The 20062-nt window shown below is 43.6% G+C and overlaps 1 protein-coding gene across 4 annotated transcripts in view; it reads right to left on the bottom strand.

Moving 5' to 3' along the window:
- LOC144667787 (inactive phospholipase C-like protein 2) overlaps positions 1-20062 on the bottom strand; it is a 218258-nt gene that overhangs the window by 193917 nt on the left and 4279 nt on the right. The window contains exon 1 of one of the 4 annotated variants that reach the window (XM_078529240.1): positions 8675-8713. The exons of the other annotated variants lie outside the window; for them this stretch is intronic. The gene's annotated coding sequence lies outside the window, so the exon portion shown is untranslated. Of the gene's footprint in view, positions 1-8674; positions 8714-20062 lie in introns of those variants that run through there. 4 annotated transcript variants of the gene reach the window in all.

Genomic DNA, 20062 nt, shown 5'->3' with positions numbered 1-20062 from the left:
CTAATTGCCTAATCTTTCAACTATTTTATTGATACTATTCTTGTCAGTGTTCGTTTACCTTCGCTCATTCTTCCTAAACTTCCCCCTTTTTGCATTCATACTGTTAGGATAGTAACTCCTACTCCAATTCATTCTTTTTCAGAACCTCAAAGCTCTGGCAATAAAAAGAAAAAAGAACAGAAAATGTTCAAAATGTAAAGAATAAAAAAAGTCAGAAGTACACAGGTCAGTCATTATCTAAGAGAGGGACCTTCATCAAACCTTTTGCAACTCAAAATGGAAATCTTTACTTTTCTCATCTTCCTCTCCTCCTACAAGCAACAGACTTTGAGAATGCAGGAAATGGAACTGTCACTCTGGCCAAATGCGATTGGGCCAGCATACACTTCCTGAAGATCCCCTTCAGCAGTCATAGGACATGGTCAAAATTAACGTGGTGCATGGGTCAGCAATGTATGTACACAGACACTTAATTTCTCCTCAGAACATAGAAGGCTAAAAGGAGATCTGACAGAGGCATGTAAAAGTTGGAAGGGCTCAGGCAGGGTAAATAAAGAGAAGCTGTTTCCAACGATTGAAGGGTTGAGAACCAGAAGACAGAGATTTTAAAGAGATTGGCAAAAGAACCCAAGACAACAGGAGGAAAAACCTTTTTTAAATGCAAATTGTGGTGAAGCTTTGGAATGCATTGCCTGATGGGGTGCTGGGAACAGGTTCAACAGTTGCTTTCAAACAAGGAATTGGATAAATACTTGGAAGAGAAAAAATTGCAGGGGTGAAGAAAAAGCCTCAGGAGAATGGAACTAACTGGATTACTCTTCAAAAGCGTCAGCACACACCCGATGGGCTGAATGGCCTTTTTCTGTGCTGTACTATTCCATTATTATTCCATGGGTGTTTTTTTTAGAAGGAACCCGATGGGATTATTTCAATGTAAATAGGTTAATTTCACTGAAAGCGGATTGCCCACATCCGGAACAGAAATACTACATTTGGTCAACAAAAAGCCAATGCAAAACCTGCACAGCATTAGCTTAATTCAGTTTAACCACCCCAGCCAGACAAATTCAACAGGAACTTGTCAGGAGATGGTGGTACAGTGGTAACGTCACTAGAGTAGTAATCTAGTAGTGCAGATTAATTCTCTGGGATCACATGTTCAAAGCCCACTGCGGCTGCTGGAATTAAAAAGTCTAATGATGACCATGAAACCATTGCTGATGGTTGTAAAAACCCACCTGGTTCACCAATGTCCTCTAGGGAAGGAAATCTGCTGTCCTTACCTGGTCTGGCCTACATGTGACTCCCCATATCCACAGCAATGGGATTGACTCTTAACTGCCCTCCTAAGTGGCCGAGCAAGCCACTCAGTTCAAGGACAATTAGGGATGGGTAACGAATGCTGGCCTTGCCAGTGATGCCCACATCCCATGAAAGAATAAATTAAAAAACTAATTTCTCCAGTTCTTGCTAAATGCAAAGACATGTCTGCTATTTACCAGGCAATATAGCCTGTGAACAATGAATTGTACTGTCAGAAGACACTGAACATAGTCAGCATGGCTTTTCAGGGGGAGATCATGTCCAACAAATTTGATTGAATTTTTCGAGGAGGTGGCTGGTTGTGGTGATGAGAGTAGTGCAGTTGATGTAGTACATGGACTTCAGTAAGGCTTTTGACAAACTCCTGCATGAGAGAATGGTCAAGAAGGTAAGAGTCCGTTGGATCATGGGCAATTTGGCAAATTGGATCCAAAATTGGCTTAGTGGCAGGAAGAGTGATGGTCGAAGGTTGTTTTTGTGATTGGAAGCCTGTGATGAGTGGTGTACCACAGGGATCGGTGCTGGGACCCTTGCTGTTTGTAGTGTACATTAATGACTTAGACGTGAATACAGGAGGTATGATCAGTAAGTTCGCAGATGACATGGAAATTGGTGGTGTCGTAAATAGTGGGGAGGAAAGCCTTAGATTACAGGACGATATAGATGGACTGGTAAGATGGGCAGAGCAGTGGTAAATGGAATTTAATCCTGAGAAGTGTGAGGTGATGCATTTTGGAAGGACTAACACAGCCAGGGAATACACAATAAATGGTAGGACCCTAGGAAGTATAGAGGATCAGAGGGACCTTGGTGTACATGTCCATAGATCCCTGAAGGCAGCAGCACAGGTGGATAAGGTGGTTAAGAAGACATATGGGACACTTGCCTTTATTAGCCGACGCATTGAATATAAGAGCAAGGAGGTTATATTGGAGCTGTATAAAATGCCAGTTAAGCCACAGCTGGAGTACTGTGTGCAGTTCTGGTCACTGCACTATAGGAAGGATGTGATTGCACTGGAGATGGTGCAGAGGAGATTCACCAGGATGTTGCCTGGGCTGGAGTGTTTCAGCTATGAAGAGAGACTGAATAAGCTAGGGTTGTTTTCCTTAGAGTAGAGAAGGCTTAGGGTGGACCTGATAGAGGTATACAAAATTGTGAGGGGCATGGATAGGGCAGATAAGAAAAAACTTTTGCCCTTAGTGAAGGAGAGAGTAACCAGGGGGCATAGATTTAAGGTAAGGGGCAGGAGGTTGAGGGGATTTGAGGAAACATTTTTCACCCAGAGGGTGGTTGGAATCTGGAGCACACTGCCTGAGGGGGTGGTAGAGGCAGGAATCCTCATAACATTTAAGAAACATTTAGATGAGCACTTGAAATGCCATAGCACACAGGGCTAAGGGCCAAGTGTTGGAAATTGGGATTAGAATAGATGGGTGCTTAATGGCTGGCATGGACACGATGGGCCGAAGGGCCTGTTTCTGTGCTGTATAACTCTATGACTCTATAAATTCAGTGGGAGCAAGGAAACGGCTCAGAGAATGTGAAAAACCTGGTTGAGCAAAAGGTCATTGGAGGTTTCTGAAGAAAGGGATGCAAATAGGCAATGGTGAGGGAGAAAGTCTTCCAAAATGGGGCAAGAAGTTGACAATGGTGCAAATTAGGGAGTGAGAATTAGTAGCAGCTGAAAGGGCTTGCACAGAGAGCAGTAGGCAGAGGTAAGGCCTAGGATGGATTTAAAAGGAGAGTTAAAAGTGATAACATTGGCTGCAGCATTCTGGATGGCATGTAGTTTATGAAAGACAGAAGAAGGGAGCCTGGAGGTGGGGGGAGAGCTGTGAAGTGATAAAGCATGGATCAGGATGCCAGGGGTAGCAGAGGTGAAAGGAAAACAGCTTTGGTGACAGAAAGAAAGCAGAGGTCAGAGGTCAGGGCTGAGCAATACCCACAAGACACTACACCTGAAGACTAATGGCAGAATTTTCCATGTCCGCTGACATCAGGCGTGATCGGTGGCGTGAGCGGACAATATGGCGCAATTGGCTTCACGATGGCGTGAAACCAGCTCTCGATCGTCCGCCAGATTTCCCGCCATCGGACATGGGAACCTCATTGTAATACATCAGCTGATCATTATCAGGAGGAATTGTCCTCCCCCCACCCGCTGGATCGTCCAACCACGTCGGCGGGAAAGCAAGCCGCTGTGTTTCACAACAGTACATAAGAGGCGAGCGCTTTGAGGGGAATTCAGAAGTGAGTACACAGTAACATCGAGCAGCACTCGCCAGGGTCGCCTGTTGGACTTCAAGCTTGAGGGGCGCTGGCAGATCGGGATTAAGGGCAGCCCTGACGTTGAGGCAATTTGAGGTTGGGGGGAAGACAGTAAGCACAGCCCCAACTCTGAGGTGACTTAAGGGGTGGGGGGGCGGGGGTGCCAAGGGCCTGCCATTGAATATAGCGCACAAGTATTCAGGGTGGGGGGTAGGGTGGGCGAGGGAAGTGGCCACACATTCGGGAAACCTGTAGAAAGTGACCATTCCTCTGCAACTGAGACAGTTCAGGCGCAGCCACATTGAGATGATTGGAGTCGGGCCTCTAGCTTATATCCCACTCAAGCAATGCAGAGGCACCAAGTGCTCCAAAGCTTTTCACCGCCTCCTCGCCCCAGCACAGACTGTAAAGTTATGAGCATTTTAGTGGGCAGCACAAGAGTTGGGCGACTGCACACGTTGTACAACCTCCACACTAAAGCTGGCCATGGAGCAGTCATTGCCAGAGGTGCTCACAGCCCTTTGCAAAGTCAGCTTCCTGGTTTGGACCAGTCTCCTCCACGCTTCAAGCTAACAGTGCAGCCTTGCAGTGTGGGTTAGGAGAATGCCCGTGCCTGAGCTGAGAACAGCATGCAGTCCAATGGGCAAAGCTGCTGCCAACTGGTCATGTGGACTGGGGTGGAAGTGGTGGGATTTCGGGCAGCCATGCAGCGCACTAATCTCTGGCCATCCAAGTGGTGGCCAGCACTCTCCAGGAATCGTTAAGGGGTCTGCACACTTAATCAGGACAGGCTCTTAGTACACCCATGCTAACTCATGTGTCTCTCTCCTTCATCCTGCAGAAGTACTCAGGATCATGGAGCCTGGTGAACTAGCTGTATGCCTGATGGCCTACAGAGCGTGAAGACGACGGAGGAGAGAGCGACTGAGGCTCCTGGTTGCACAGAGGCAGGAGCAGCAACCTCAGGAAAAAAAGGGCGGCTGGGGCTCCCACACACGCTGCTGAAGAGCCACAGCGAGCTGTCACAGGCCAGCGCCTAGTCACACCCAGGGTCTATAGACACCGCCTTTCATTCCTGCAGACGACCGAGAACCAGTGTCGCTGGAGAAGCACATGTCTAGGGAGCTGGTCGGTCATATCTTCCAGCGACTGCAGGATTTGGCGTCATGGGGACGCGGAGGACATCCACTGCCAGTGGCTGTGAAAGTGACAGCGGCGCCCAATTTCTATGCCAGTGGCTACTTCCAGGGCTCTACAGGTGACCTCTGTGGGATCTCACAAGTCTCCACCCAAAATTGCACCATGTTTGCGAGGGCACACAGCTTTGTGCATTTCAACTGGGACCAGGATACAAAGGCGATTGGATTCGCCCAGGTCTCAGGTGTCCCACAGGTGCAGGGTGTGATCGACTATACTTATGTGGTGTTCAGATCTCTGCCGCAACACCCAATGGACTACATCAAACACAAGACGTTCCATTCGCAGAATGTGCAGCTGGTGTTCGACCACCAGAAACACATCCTGCAGGTCTGTGCATGGATTCCAGGGAGTGTGAACAATGCTTACACCCTCAGTCGGTCACAGATTCCTGGCCACAATGGCAGGTTTTCATCCCAAACCAGTCATATTATTTATGCACTCCCAGGAAACAGTGCTGTTTCTATGGCAAGCGGACTCTCATTCGCCCGCCCACCGTCACCCTAAGAGAGTGTAAGCAGGACGCCTGCCAGGCCAGATGGTAAGTATGCCCGGCATGTGTGAGTGGTGAGTGGTCCCATGGATGGGATGAGGACCATGACTGTGAGTGAGAGAGAGTGAATAGATATGTCCCTTGAATTGGCAGTGAATGAGGGCTCTGTGGATGTGTGATGGATTTGTGAGTGTGAGAGTTGGAAGTGATGAGAAGGGTGACTTACCCTGGCAGAACGGAGGAGATCATTCACCCTCTTGCGGCACTGGGTGGCTGTCCTCTTCTGAAGGGTGTTGCCGCTGACCACCGCTGCCACCAAGCTGGGTTAGTGCTGTTGCTGCCCATCCTGAGGCCAGAGCGGGTATAGAGGACATCCCGTGGGCTTCCATGGCATCCAAATGGCGCTTGAGGGATGCGTCGCTGAACCTGGGGGCTGGAGTCTTCTTCAATTTCAAGGCCATGTCTTCCGTGCAGCAGTGGTGGTCTGGAAGCACACAGATGTGTGCTTGCAGCTGGACTGGTGTGATGCAGCAGCGGAGTGATGGCAGGTGGGCAAATGACAGCCCGCTCGCCATGGAAATGGCGTGTTTCCCTGGAGTGCAGAAATAATGGTGGGTTTGGGACGATACAGCGTGAAAACCCCACCATCGCAGCCGGCCGGTAAAATGTCGTTTTACCCCCCGCTACTGCACTTGGTGCAAATCTGGGAAAATTCCGCCCTAGGTCTAAGGTGACAACCAGAGAGGGAGATGGAGTGAAGTCTGTAGGTATGTAAGGTGCTTGCTGGAAGGGAAATAAAGAATGGCTTCAGTTTTGTTAACTTTAAACTGGAGTGTTGACTCATCCAGGTCTTAATGCAGGACAAGGAATTGGAGGAGAAGCCAACAGCTTGTGGGGTTACTGAGAGGTGGTTAGGTAAAGCTAGGCACAAACCACAAAACTATGAAAGCTGGGGTGGTGATGGCATAGTGGTATTGTCACTGGGCTAGTAATCCAGCAGCCCAGGGTAATGCTCTGGGAATGTAGGTTCAAATCCTGCCATGGCAAATTCAATAAAAACCTGGAATTAAAAAAAAACCTCTGGTTCACTAATGTCCTTTAGGGAAGGAAATCTGCCATCCTTACCTGGTCTGGCCTACGTGTGACTCCAGAACCACAACAATGTGTGTTGGCTCTTAAATGCCTCTGAACAAAGGCAGTTAGGGATGGGCAATAAATGCCAGAGTAATGAATAATACTAAAACTGTGCTTTTAGGTAACATCAAAGAGTACAGGAGGAGTCCCAAAGCCCACTAAAAGAAAAAGGAAAACTGGGGAATCTAATAACCTAAAAACAATTATAAATTCTCAACTTCATGGAATGAAAAAGAAAGCAAAATTAACCAATTTTCATTATTGAAAGAAGAGAAACAAAAGTAATCTCACATCCAAAGTAATGAAGTCCTTTATTTAGCTTAGCTGGTCAAGTCAAACTTTCATTTCCACAATTAATACTTGGGCTCAGCATTTTACACATTAAACATGTGAACTATGGTCAAAGCAGAGCAAAGACAAGATATTGTACAAAAAATCATAATGGGTTATGGAGGCAATGCCTAAATGAAGGTTCTCCAATGCACTCATGTGAACACATTGGATGCCTGAATCAGTAAAAGTGCTACTCTAGTCAAAACTATTTCATCATTTAGTTTTGGTGAGTTCAGTCTCTGCCTTGTCAGGTGTTAAATGTTGGACTAATTTTTGAAATTTAGCATTCCAACATTTAGATACCAGATCTATCAGGTCATTGGGAATCCAGTCCAGTCTGTCTTCTCTCACAACTCTCCTCAACCTCATAGAATCATAGAAAGTTTATGGCACAGAAAGAGACCACTTGGCCCATTGTGTCCGCATCGGCCGAAGAAATGAGCCACCCAGCCTAATCCCACTTTCCAGCATTTGGTCTATAGCCCTGCAGGTTAGAGCACTTCAGGTGCATATCCAGACACCTTTTAAATGAGCTGAGGGTTTCTGCCTCTACTATCCTTTCAGGCAGTGAGTTCCAGGCCCCAACTACCCTGTACTGAATTTCCTCATCTCCCTGCTAATCCTTCTACCAATCCCTTTAAATCTATGCCCCCTAGTCACTGACCTCTCTGCCAAAGTAAATAGGCCCTTCCCATCCACTCTATCCAGGCCCCGTACAATTTTGTGCATCTCAATCAAATCTCCCCTCAGCCTCCTCGGTTCCAAGGAGAACAACCCCAGTCTATCCAATCTTTCCTCACAGCTGCAATTTTCCAGCCCTGGCAACATCCTTGTAAATCTCACTCTCATTGCCAAGGCATCAACAGTCAGTTGGCTCCGAGCAGAAGTCCCTCCATTAATGAGCTCCATTAGACACATACAGCCCATCAGATCAAAGATTATGATAACTGGGCCTTAACAGGGCAACAACAGGTGAGCAGCAAATATGTTCCATCCTCTTGCTGAATGCTAAAATTGACCCTAACAGAATGTAAATCAGGCAGCTGCTCTAATGAAGAGGGCCACTGGGGAAAATTGCCCCAACCAGGTTTTACAGCCTGTGTTAATCAGTGTTTTGTGACAGTTTACATGCTGGTAATCAAAATGCAAGTGAGAGCTGAGGAAACTCTGACGGTTGGAATAACCACCGTGAAACACCAAAGTGGCCCCCACCAGTTTTTCATAACCTCTAAGTATAGCTCTCATTAGGATTTAGGCACCCAAACACATATTGATGTTGAACGCTGTGAACGAGGTTCACATGGCACATTATCATCTGAACCCTCATCTAGAGGAACCCATTTTGTGCTGCTTTGGAACTCTAGGGAAGCTGCTTCACTTGAAAACTGGGCAGGTGTGCACTAAACCCAGATCCAAGGGGGTACCAGATTCCTCACTCCCAAATTGGTTTTGATAGCACAGTTGCAGCTTTCAGTCCATCAGAACATTCCAAAACTAAATTGGCTTTTGAAAACAAAAGTACCATTTTAATAAACTGACAACAATCATTCCTCAAACAGCACAAATGCAGATGAGGACATGTTAGTTTTTAGACCTATTGCTAAGGCAGTAAAACAGTCAGTAATAAAGCTACACAATATTGCCGTACTGTTGCTGGGAATCCCCAAAGCAGCTGTAAATATTCTTTGTGCTGCACTGAGATGTGAACATTTACCTAGTATCTAAATTTATAGTGTTGGTGCTTTCCAGTGAGTCTCTCGCCATCTCTCACACACGCAGACACACACACAAAACAAATCTTGTGTTGTGGACTGACAATGGTTAAATGGGAAGAGGGAGAAAGGGATAAATATTGGAATATGTGCAATAAAGCTACACAGATAACACAAATAAAATAATAAGAGCAAGCTCCAAAGTAATTACAGTCTTGTAATCTCACCAAGGGTTTCAGGTGACCTCAATCTACAACAGTGAAGCTCTAGGAGTTTGTTACTATCATCTGCAACCCGAAGATAAGAATCAGAAGTCTTGGAAACCATCAGTTCTTTTTAAAAAAATAAAATATTATAACATGCATGGGCTGTTCAGTTCCATTTTGAGCATTTGTTTGCTTACAGTGGATGTCATTATTTACATCAACTGCTCCAAGCGATTACTGCCAGGATATCCACATTTAGGTTTAATATTTTTTGTCGTAATCAACGCTGCTATTTCATTAGGTTATCAACCAATCAGAAAATTATTAATGTACAAAACAATCACATTTAAAATGAAAGCATAAAAAAATAAAAAGGAACTCTGCAGAAACACCGGAGCCAGGAGGTGCACAATTTCTTAATTAGCATTTGCATGCATTCACCCAGCATTTATTTAATGGCAGCTGACACTTTATAATCCTAAAAAGGACTTAAATTTAGACAGTCCTGGGTGCAATGTCCCTGACCCAATAAGAATGTGTTTTCCAACTTGTCATGGGAATCTTGCTAATGTTCTAAAGAAAAAACCTTAATTGCTTTAGTATATGATAACACCCGAATTCAGTGTTTTTACTGCCCCATTTTTGGTGGGAATGGGGCATTAGCAAAGTCACATTGGTGGTAAGATTTGAAATCGGTTTCCTGTTCAGACGTCCGTGCTGCCATTTTCAAGTGGGCTTTCTTTTAGGTGGCCAGTATCCAGCCCATGACTTGTAACCTAGGGTTCAATAATATTTTTAGGATCCTGATGCCATTTTGGCTACAGGAAAACATGGCGCCCTCTGGCTGTTGAACCCAGCCATTGCCCGTAGCGGGAGGATAGTGTCCCAGAGGAGCCACAGTGAGCTGCACCGGAAAGGTTAGTCATTGTTAAAAAGTTGATTCCAGTGTGTGCCCTCCTCATTCAACCAAGGACCTGTAAAGAACACATTACCAAATAACTACAACCATCTTCCACTTATATACCTCCAGTGCTCCAGTAAGTTTATACTGAGTATTTTATTTATTCATGGGATGTAGGCGTCGCTGACTAGGTCAGCATTTATTGCCCATCCCTAATTGCCTTTGAGGTGATGGTGGTGGTGAGCTGCCTTCTTTAACCGCTGCAGTCCATGTGGTGTAGGTACACCCACAGTGCTGTTAGGGAGGGAGTTCCAGGATTTTGACCTAGTGACAGTGAAGGAACAGCGATATATTTCCAAGTCAGGATGGTGTGTGGCTTGGAGGGGAACTTCCAGGCGGTGGTGTTCCCATCTATCTGCTGTCCTTGCCCTTCTAGATGGTAGAGGTCGTGGGTTTAGAAGGTGCTGTCTAAGGAGGTTTGGCAAGTTTCTGCGGTGCTTTTTATAGATGGTACACACTGCTGCCACTTTGCGTTGGTGGTGGAGGGACTGAATGTTTGTGAGTGTGGTGCCAATCAAGTGGGCTGATTTGTCCTGGATGGCGTCAAGCTTCTAGAGTGTTGTTAGAGCTGCTCTCATCCAACTTGCCTTTAAAGAGAAGCTGAACTTCAAATACTGTAAACCATGTTTTTATAAAGTAAATTACAGTTGCTGGAAAATATGAAACAAAAACAGTAAACGATGGAAACACTGAACTTGTGACTCAGCAACTATGGAGATAGCAGACAAGTTATGGGTTTGGCTCCCACTTTTCGTCAAAACTATACAGGGGTTATACCCCAAACATTAATTTGTCTGTTTACCCCACAAATATTGACTGACTTGTGGAGTGATTCTAGCATTTTCTGCTTTTGCATCATATTTTAATCTTCTTATTTTAATGGAGGTACATTAGCAAACCACTAGTTATCAACTCAGAACTGACCGGGAACAGCATTAAAAGAAATCTTAATCCTTAATCCTTAATCCAGACCTGCATCTAATCCTCCAATCCAGGTCTTTGAAAAGGGCATTAAACCAGAATTTAAGTCTTAGTCACAACTGGCACATACTCAAAAAAGTCTCTCTTAAATTTATATCAGGAAAATAATGAACAAAGCACAGGTTCCAATAGTTCACTGACAACCAGAGTTCTAACAGTTTTTGACAATATTGACTCTTGTGTTGCTTTTTTACAAATTGTGTGTGCAGTGCACGTGTGGGTACTGGTGTGTACAGTGTACGCATGCATACAGATTGAGCACGTGTACAATGCGTTCTTGTCTGTGTGTTCATCAACGTGTGAGATAACAGACAATAAATTATGAAATTCCTTTTGTGAATTTTGACATGGAAAAAGCACGTTTCACTAAAAGATCATGGTTGCTTAATAAGATAACTTTAAATAAGGTATTAAAGACAAACTTCAGAGACTTAAGTATCCTGTAATGAGTGTTTTTGATGAGTTACAGTTCAAGACTGTCTACGTATTAAAATCTTGCACATTGCATGCTTCCTCCAAGCATTATACTTATTCCGTATAACATTTTCACCTAACACTTTGGTGGCAACACCCCTATTGCTATAAAAGGGTGTTGCCACTAATTTGCAGTGAGCAAAACCAGGGGAGATTGGTTAATCATCACAAAAATTCTATCACAATATCCATGAATTGGTTCTGTGGAGTTTCACAAAAGTGAAAGGTTTACAAGGGAGGACTAACATGGCAATCAGCCAACCACAGATGTATATAGATCAGTTGAGACCATGCTTCTCAATGATATTAGAAAAGAAACAAACTGGGGCGGGGGGGGTGGATGAAGAATTACAATTATTCTGAATACTTCTACTCAAATTTTTTAAGCATGATCAGTATGTTTTAGAAAAGCAGAGTGTCTCCCATCACAAACAGAGCAGTGCTGACTGAAACCTGTGACTGAATTCTGTGTTTACAATATGTTTTGGCAAGTTGCACCTCACAAAGGGCTGGAATTCCTCGAGCAATCAATTTCAGGTTCTTCCCTGGGATTTCAATTCTCTTTTAGTTATCAACAGTATTCTCTTTTTAAAATGTACCTGGTCATCTATTTGTGCACTGAGTCTCTTTCATCTTCACCTTATGTACCAGAACCTCTCTCCAAGGACCTGCTGTCGACTGGAGGCCCTGTAGGATTGGTATAATTTGGACTTTTGGAGTAAGCTTCTCATTCAATATTTCAGCTCAAAGATCCATTGCAAGTTTATACTACTGAGTCCTCTACCCATTACTTTCCTTACTGAGATGATTGCCTTTACCTGACTGGCCTCATAGATGAACTCTATGTACTTCAGTTAACACATCATTCAGTGCAAGTGTCTTCTATAGGGTTGTATTGTCTTTTCCCCATTTATCAGCCATATAACTGGCAACATTCTGTTCAATTTCAAGTGTTGTATCAGTGACAGCTACCAACAATAGTACTCGAGAACAGAGCACAGCCCTTCTCTCCCAAAGAAAGTGAGGCTCATGAGTCTGCAAAGCAGCAACACTGATTTACGACAAGGATCATTTTTGCAGATAAATGGCTTTAGCTCCGTCCAGATATCTCTTTCTGTTCCTATCCACATATCACCACATACTGTCATTGCTCTGTGGTAGACATGTAAATCTAATATTAATGATTGACAACCAATAGAACATTATGAGTCACTTTCATTTCTGTTAATTTAACTTTATATACACGCCACTATGTACAAATAATTGGAGGAGCTCACATAGAGGGGACATTGTAAAAGCAATATTTTTGACATTTTCCCCCCCTTACTACTCTCCCAAAGGAATTGGCATTTTCATTCATTTCTGGGACGTGAGCAAGGCCAACATTTATTGCCCATCCCCAATTGTCCTTAAGGTGGTGGTGGTTGAATTGCTGGCTTCTTGAGATAGTTTCGAGTTATCCTTTGCCAAGTCACCCAAATGTCCATCCTTAGGCTTTTTGACCACGAAGGGCATCACAGCCAAGCTCAATTCCAACCTCGCCCAACATTCACACAAAGGCACTTTCTAACAGTCATTACAGGGTAGAATAGAAACCCTGTAAAGCCCTTGAGAAGCAGCAAGTTTCCTGCTGCTTGTCCAGATAGTACCATCGTATGCACTGGGGCAACAGCCTGCAAGGTTCTGAGTAGTTGACTGGTTTATCTTTCCAGGTTGGCAGGTTAACGATCAGCAGTTCCCTGGAGCAACATATACTTGCCTAGCTTGAATATCAAATTACACAGCATGTCAGAAGATTGGCTGGATTCCAATCTTTCATCATCAAGCATAATACTTTAGTAATTTCTTTTAAATGAGATGTAAAATAATGACTCGATTGAACAGTTACAATAAGGAGACTGAACAAAAGACAAAAAGGTACTTTTTTTTTAAAAAAGATTGATTGCCGAGGGGAAAAAATTGCATTTGTCCCAAAATAACATTACAATGATAATTTTTCTCTGAATTTATTTCCAATTCTCATAACACATGGTGATTATGCAACAGCATGTTGCCATTATTATGATATAAAAGCTATATTGACAAAGATTATATTATGCAGAAGACATTTAAATTATTCAAAATGTTCTGGACATATACACTTCCATCATCGTTTTCTACTGGAAATTCCGATGTCCACATTTACAATGGAAATTGCCCATGTAAACCTGTCACGCACATCCGTCAGTGGAGATATTTTAGCACCACCATTGATGGGAGGGTACAATCATATCACAGCACGTCAAGTTTATATGGGCAACATCCATTGGAAATGCACATGGGAATTTAAAATGGAAATATAAAAATAAGGACAAAATGTATGGGCAGAGTTCTTAGGTCAGCGGGCGGGCGCGCACCCGACCCGATCGGGCGTGAAATCGCGCGAGATGATGTCAGGTGAGTGTCCCGACGTCATCCCGCGCTCGCGTGATATTTCGGTCGGCGGGCACACGGAAGTTCGCCCGTCGACAATTAGGACAATTAAAGTTGTTAAAGTTCCAACTGTCCCCGATTTTTCGTGGTCCACCCAACCTTACGGTGGACGGACGAATCTGCCAGGCAGACTTTGCATATTTAATGAAACCTCGTCTAAGGGCGGGATGAGGTTTCTATTATTAAATTTTAAAAAATAAAAATGCATGGGCAGAATTTTCATCATGTATATGTTCAAGTGACTGATTGTGATGCATGGACATTTTTTGGGGGGATTTTAAAAACTTTATTTATCGGTTTTAAAGTTTTCAGCTCCCTAAGGCAGCTCTCTGTGCTTCAGGGAGCTTTCATTCAGCGCTTGCCCACACTCGTGCTTATGTCAGCGCCCACCCTCCTCCCCCTCCCCGGCAGCGCTGAGTATTTCAGCGCGTGCTTCACGCTGGCTGGCCATTAATTGGCCGGCCAGTGTGAAATCGCGGTCAGGGGCCGCTCGCGGGTGGTGATCCATTCCCCAGCCGCTCTCAGGTCCACCAATCGCACCCACACACTGACCTAAAAATCCTACCCTATGACTTTTAAATAGAGGCTGAATTATGACTACATGCCCTGATCTAATTATCCCCTGACATGCAGCCTAGGCTACATTTGGTCTTGACATCTGGATGGAATTTAATGCCTCCCCAGCAACAATTTTGCAGGTCAGGGGGCATTTAATTGGGCAGGAGAGTGCAGGATGGGGACCCCACCACCTTCCTGCCTTCACCCAATTAAGTCTGAAGCTGGAAGGCTCATGGATAGCCTACTCACCAGACCCTAACTGAGGCCCTGATGCTAATTGAGGTCCTTAAATGGGCAATGTCATCGCTGCTGGTATTCAACAGCGGGGAACACAAAAAGCGAAACACTGTCGGGTTTGTTTGCGGGCATCCGGGGGTATGGGGTGGAGTGCACTTTGTTCAAACATGCTCAATGCATGATCAAGAGACCCAGCATCAGGAACCCGGGGTGCAATCCCCCTTTCCCTTCCATCCAACACCCCCTCCCCACCAGCTGACGCCCCCTTCCCCATGACCCCCATTCCACCCTCATTCACCTGTGGCCTGGGTCACTCGTTGATCCTAGATCTCTGGTGTGAAGCCACTGATGGCATGACGTACAATAGAGAGATTCCGGTCTCTGACTGGCCAGCAGCTCTCAGGGGCAAGGATGTTTAGGCCCCCCTGGGCCCTAAATCCTGGGGAAGGCAGCCGCTCAACAGATAAGTGCCTGATGGATACTTAATTCCATTAGGCCTCCCCCAGTTGAGGTAAGTCGGGACTCTAGTAGGCTCCCCAGCAGGCGGGCAAGTTCCCCGTCACCAATACTAAATTCCACCCTCTGTGTGCACGTAGTAGATTGACTAGTTTGAGAAAATTAAGTACAATTCCAATATTCAGTGGGATTAACAGTTAACAAGAGGGAAACTTTTCCTCTCAGATATGCTCCAGACTCCAATAGCTCCATGTCTCATATTCAACAAGTCTACTCTGATTCCAAGAAACAGTACCTGCTCAAAGAGCCTGAGGGTCAGAACATCATAAGAAATAGGAGCAGGAGTATGCCATTCGGCCCCTTGAACCTACTCCACCATTTAATAATATCATGGCTGATCCGATCGTGGCCTTAACTCCATCCACCTGCCGGCCTCGCATAACCCTTGAGAAAATCTAACTAGCTCAGCCTTAAATATATTCAATGACCCGGCCTCCACTACTCTCAGGGGAAGAGAATTCGCAGGATTAACAACCCTCAGAGAAGAAAAGGAAGCCCCTTATTTTGAAGCTGTGTCTCCTAGTTCTAAATTCCCCTATGAGGGAAACATTGAAACATAAGGTGCTGAGAGGATAAGATCACCTCTTATTCTTCTAAACTCCAATGAGTATAGGCCCATTCTGCTCAACGTTTCTTCAGCCTTCTCTGAACTGCTCCAAACGCAAGTAAATCCCTCCTTAAGTAAAGAGACTAAACCTGTAAGCAGTACTCCAGGTGCAATCTCACTAATGCCCTGTACAGTTGTTGCAAGACTTCCCTACTTTTACACTCCATCCCCCTTGCAATAAAGGTCAAAGGATTGGAACAATAAGGTGAGGCTTATCATTGTGTGTCCACTCAAACACTGAAACCACCATCGTTTAGGGCAGGTCACTCCCAACTCGCACCTTTTCTTGTACATTTCCAAGCAATGGATAACAAAGTTTTGGTTTAACATTGTATCATGCAATGCTACTGTCTGTACAATAGCAATTTTCTGAGAGTGATCTTGAGGCCCTAAACTAATCTTGCACTTCAGATAGCATCACAAACTATGAAAGCAAAGCGTGTGCTTCACAAATCAATTTTTTTGGCTGACATCAAGTGTCAAATGGGTGTCCCATGTCCATGATACTTATTGTGATTCAGATCAAGAAGATTCATGTGCGTGAATTCTTAGCACATATAATCAGCCAGGAATATTGACACTTTTTTTTTTTACGCCTAACATGTCATTTGCAACATACTCAAGCAGTGTTTTTCAAGGAAATAAATTGCCAATATATTGTGCAGTGAAGTAATCAAATATTAAAATTTCTTTATTCATTTCATGAAAATATCACAACTGTCCCAATGGCTAAGGGAAAGACTGAACCAGCCTGGTATACGAACATATGAATAAAGAGCAGGAGTAGGCCATTCAAGCCTACTCCACCATTCAATACAGTCATGGCTGATCTGAATGTAATCTCAACCCCACATTCCTGCCTACCCCCAATAACCTTTCATCCCCTTGTTTATCAAGAATCTATCTAGCTCTGTCTTAAAAATATTCAAAGACTCTGCTCCCACTGTCTTTTGACGAAGAGTGTTCCAAAGGCTCATGACCCTTAGAGAAAAAAATTCTCATCTCTTATCTTAAATGGGTGACTCCTTATTTTTAAAGAGTGGTCCCTAGTATTAGATTTTCCCACAAAAGGAAACATTCTCTTCCCATTGACCCTGTCAAGACCCCTCAGAATCTTATATGTTTCAATCAAGGCGCCTCTTACTCTTCTAAACTCCAGTGGATACAAGCCTAGTCTGTCCAACCTTTCCTCATAAGACAACCCACCCATTCCAGGTATTAGTCTAGTAAAACTTCACTGAACTGCCTCCAATGCATTCACACCCTTCTTTAGACTAATACTGTACATAGTACTCCAGATGTGGTCTCACCAATGCCCTGTATATTTGAAGCATAACCTCCCTACTTTTATATTCAATTCCCCTCACAATAAATTATAACATTCTATTAGCTTTCCTAATTACTTGCTGTCCTTGCCAGCTAGCCTTCTGCAATTCATGCACTAGGACACCTAGATCCCTCTGTATCGCAGAGCTCTGCAATCTCTCACCATTTAGATAATATGCTTCTTCTTTAAATCTTTCCTGCCAAAATGGAGAATATTAGACTTTCCCACACTAAACTCCATTTGCTTGGTCTTTGCCCGCTCACTTAACCAATCTACATCTCTTGGCAGCCTCCTTGTTGGTTGGGACTGTTCTCCTTGGAGAGGAGAAGGCTAAAAGAAGATTTGATAGAGGTGTTCAAAATCAGGAGGGGGCTGGATAGAGTAGATAGGGAGGAACTGTTCCCACTTGTAAAAGGCACAAGAATGACAGGGCACAGATTTAAAGTGATTTGCATAAGAAGCAAATGTGATGTGAGGAAAAACTTTTTCACACAGCGAGTGGTTCAGGTCTGGAGTGCACGGCCTGGAAGTGCGGTGGAGGCAGGTTCAAACGAGGCATTCAAGAGGGCGTTAGATGATTGTTTAAATAGAAACAATGTGCAGGGTTAAAGGGAAAAGGCAGGAGAATGGAACTAAGTCATAACGCTCAATTGGAGAGCTGTTGCAGACACAATGTGTCGAATGGCCTCCTCCTGTGTTGTAACAGTTCTGTGATTGTGCCCTCTTCACATCGTACTATCCTACCTACCTTTGTATCATCAGCAAATTTAGCAACCATATCATCCAAATCATTTATAAAAATTGTAAAAAGAGGCCCCAGCACTGATCCCTGTGGCATATCATTTGTCACATCCTGCCAACCAGAGAAAGTCATTTATGCCTACTCTCTGCTTCCTGTTAGCCAGCCAATCTTCTATCCATGCTAATATGTTATCCCCTACACAATGGGCTTTTATTTTCCACAACAACCTTTGATGTGGCACTTTATCAAATGCCTTCTGAAAATCTAAACAGAGTACATCCACCGGTTCCCCTTTATCCAAAACATATGTTACCGCTTCAAGAACTCCAATAAATTGGTTAAACATGATTTCCTTTTCACAAAACCATCGTGACTCTGCCTGATTACCCTGAATTTTTTCAAGCAACTGCTATGAGGTCTTTAATAATAGCTTCTAACATTTTCCCTATGACAGATGCTAAGCCAACTGGCCTTCAGTTTCCTGTTTTCTGTTTCCCTCCTTTTGTGAAGAAAGGAGTTACATCCACTATTTTCCATTCTAATCAAACCTTCCCTGAATCTAGGGAATTTTGGAAAATTAAAACCAATGCATCAACTATCTCACTATGAACAAGCAGAATTGAAATGTTCCAGTTACATATATCCTTCATTAACAAAGACATTGTACTTCTATTTTTTTTTTAAACCCTAAGTTGTTCACTCACTGATTTTTGTATATATAATATATAATTATATAATAATAAATTGATGGAAAAAAAGATATTTAGTCTAACTCAGAAGTAACATCATCAAGATAAGAGCAGGAATACCCAGTGAGACAACTCATTTCATGAGAGTGTTTTATGAAAGGACTTGCCAATCGTGCCATGGGTCTTGTTCTTTAACATTGCACCAATAGGACTGTTTTCTAAACATTTTCCCTACCCTACCATCTAGAAGAAATGCATTATATAAATATAAAACTAAAAGCAAAATACTGCAGGTGCTGAAAACCTGAAAGAAATACTCAGCAGACCTGACAACATCTATGGAGAGAGAAACAGAGTTAACATCGAGTCAAATGTGATTCTTCCTCTGTTCTCTCTGCAGAATCTTCCTGGCCTACTGAATATTTCCAGTGCTTCTGTTTTTATATAAATATGTCTTTATGACATTTCTCAGATGCACCTTAAAACTAATAAATATGAAGTGCATTACCGTTTAGGTAGGTAAAAGGAAAAAATATCTAAATGTTGGCAGAGGATTCTGTATTGTTCCCCATCCACTACAATAGAAAGTTATTCTTTGCAAAAAAAAATGCTAGGGGCGTCAAAGTGTATCACAGTGCACTTCAATTCACAATTCTGCATGCTATTTGATAAAGGCCTTGTCACAATTCATTCAGGCATCAGAAAAATTTCTGCTTAAAGTAACAATGATCATAAGGCAGCAGCCACCGATCTCTAACATACAGCTTTACACTTACAGATCTGTTTAATATAGAGTCTAGGAGTATGAGCCAGCATTCCCCCTAGTGCTTGTACCCTTAACTATATCAAATAACTATAACAAATGCTGTGATAAATGGAGTGAATTAACTTGCAAGATAATGCATTCCCTTGAATTATGCTGATACATGTGGCAACTTGAATCCAATGGAAGTCCAGAGTTCTTTTTGTTTGGGCCGAAGGTCAACAGATAACAAACATATTTACCAACGCTGTATACATTCTAAAAGGCAGTTATGCACTTTTAAAGCACATTTAGGAGAAGTGTAGACATGCTAATGTTGATTGGTAACAACTTTAAGCTCCGTTTTCCATTAGGGGAGCATTAAACATACCTCCTTCTCATTAAACACAGTGTAACACTTAGTTGAGCCATTGGGGGAGTGTTGCGTAGCGAATTATCTCCCCCAATCCATCCTGCATGACTGAAGGGGAAAAGGTAGAGGGTGAAAGCAATTGGGCAAGGAGCTAAGATGAGGAAAGCACAAGGGGAATCATTTGTCATCCACTACGCTAAAATTTCTGTGTTTCTTAGCTGTGCTTTCTGCAGTATGAAGTTGAGCTTGGCACACACGGTGCCCAATTAAGCTTAATCCAGACATTTTGCAGGCCAGTGAGCTGAGGCTGATAGCCAAGATCAGAGACAGACTAAAAGTAAGGCTCGAGTCTAGGCTGTAGACAAGCAGCCTAAATAATTCATGGGCCAGTGCTGAAGGAGGCCAGTCTAATTCATTCACTCGTTTCATTATTTACCAAACACTGGAATAAATCACACGCAAACATGACAAGAGATATCCCATGTTAAATATATCCTAGTTAAAACACATGCCTCGCTTGCTTACTATCCCAGGTTTACCAACACTTTCACTTTTGTCTGTGTAGATTGGTGAAACAAAGTGAACACAATGAAGTGGTGAAAAACCTAGCAATTCTACACATGGTAAATCCTGTTCTCTGCTCCCGTGCCTGGATCAATCCCTGAGAGAGCATTACTGCAGACAGCTACTCCAGACTTCCTAGGACCACTGAAA

This window comes from Cetorhinus maximus, chromosome 25 (genome assembly GCF_964194155.1).
Source record: "Cetorhinus maximus chromosome 25, sCetMax3.hap1.1, whole genome shotgun sequence".
Taxonomy (NCBI): domain Eukaryota; kingdom Metazoa; phylum Chordata; class Chondrichthyes; order Lamniformes; family Cetorhinidae; genus Cetorhinus; species Cetorhinus maximus.
This window is presented reverse-complemented; position numbering and strand designations above follow the sequence as displayed.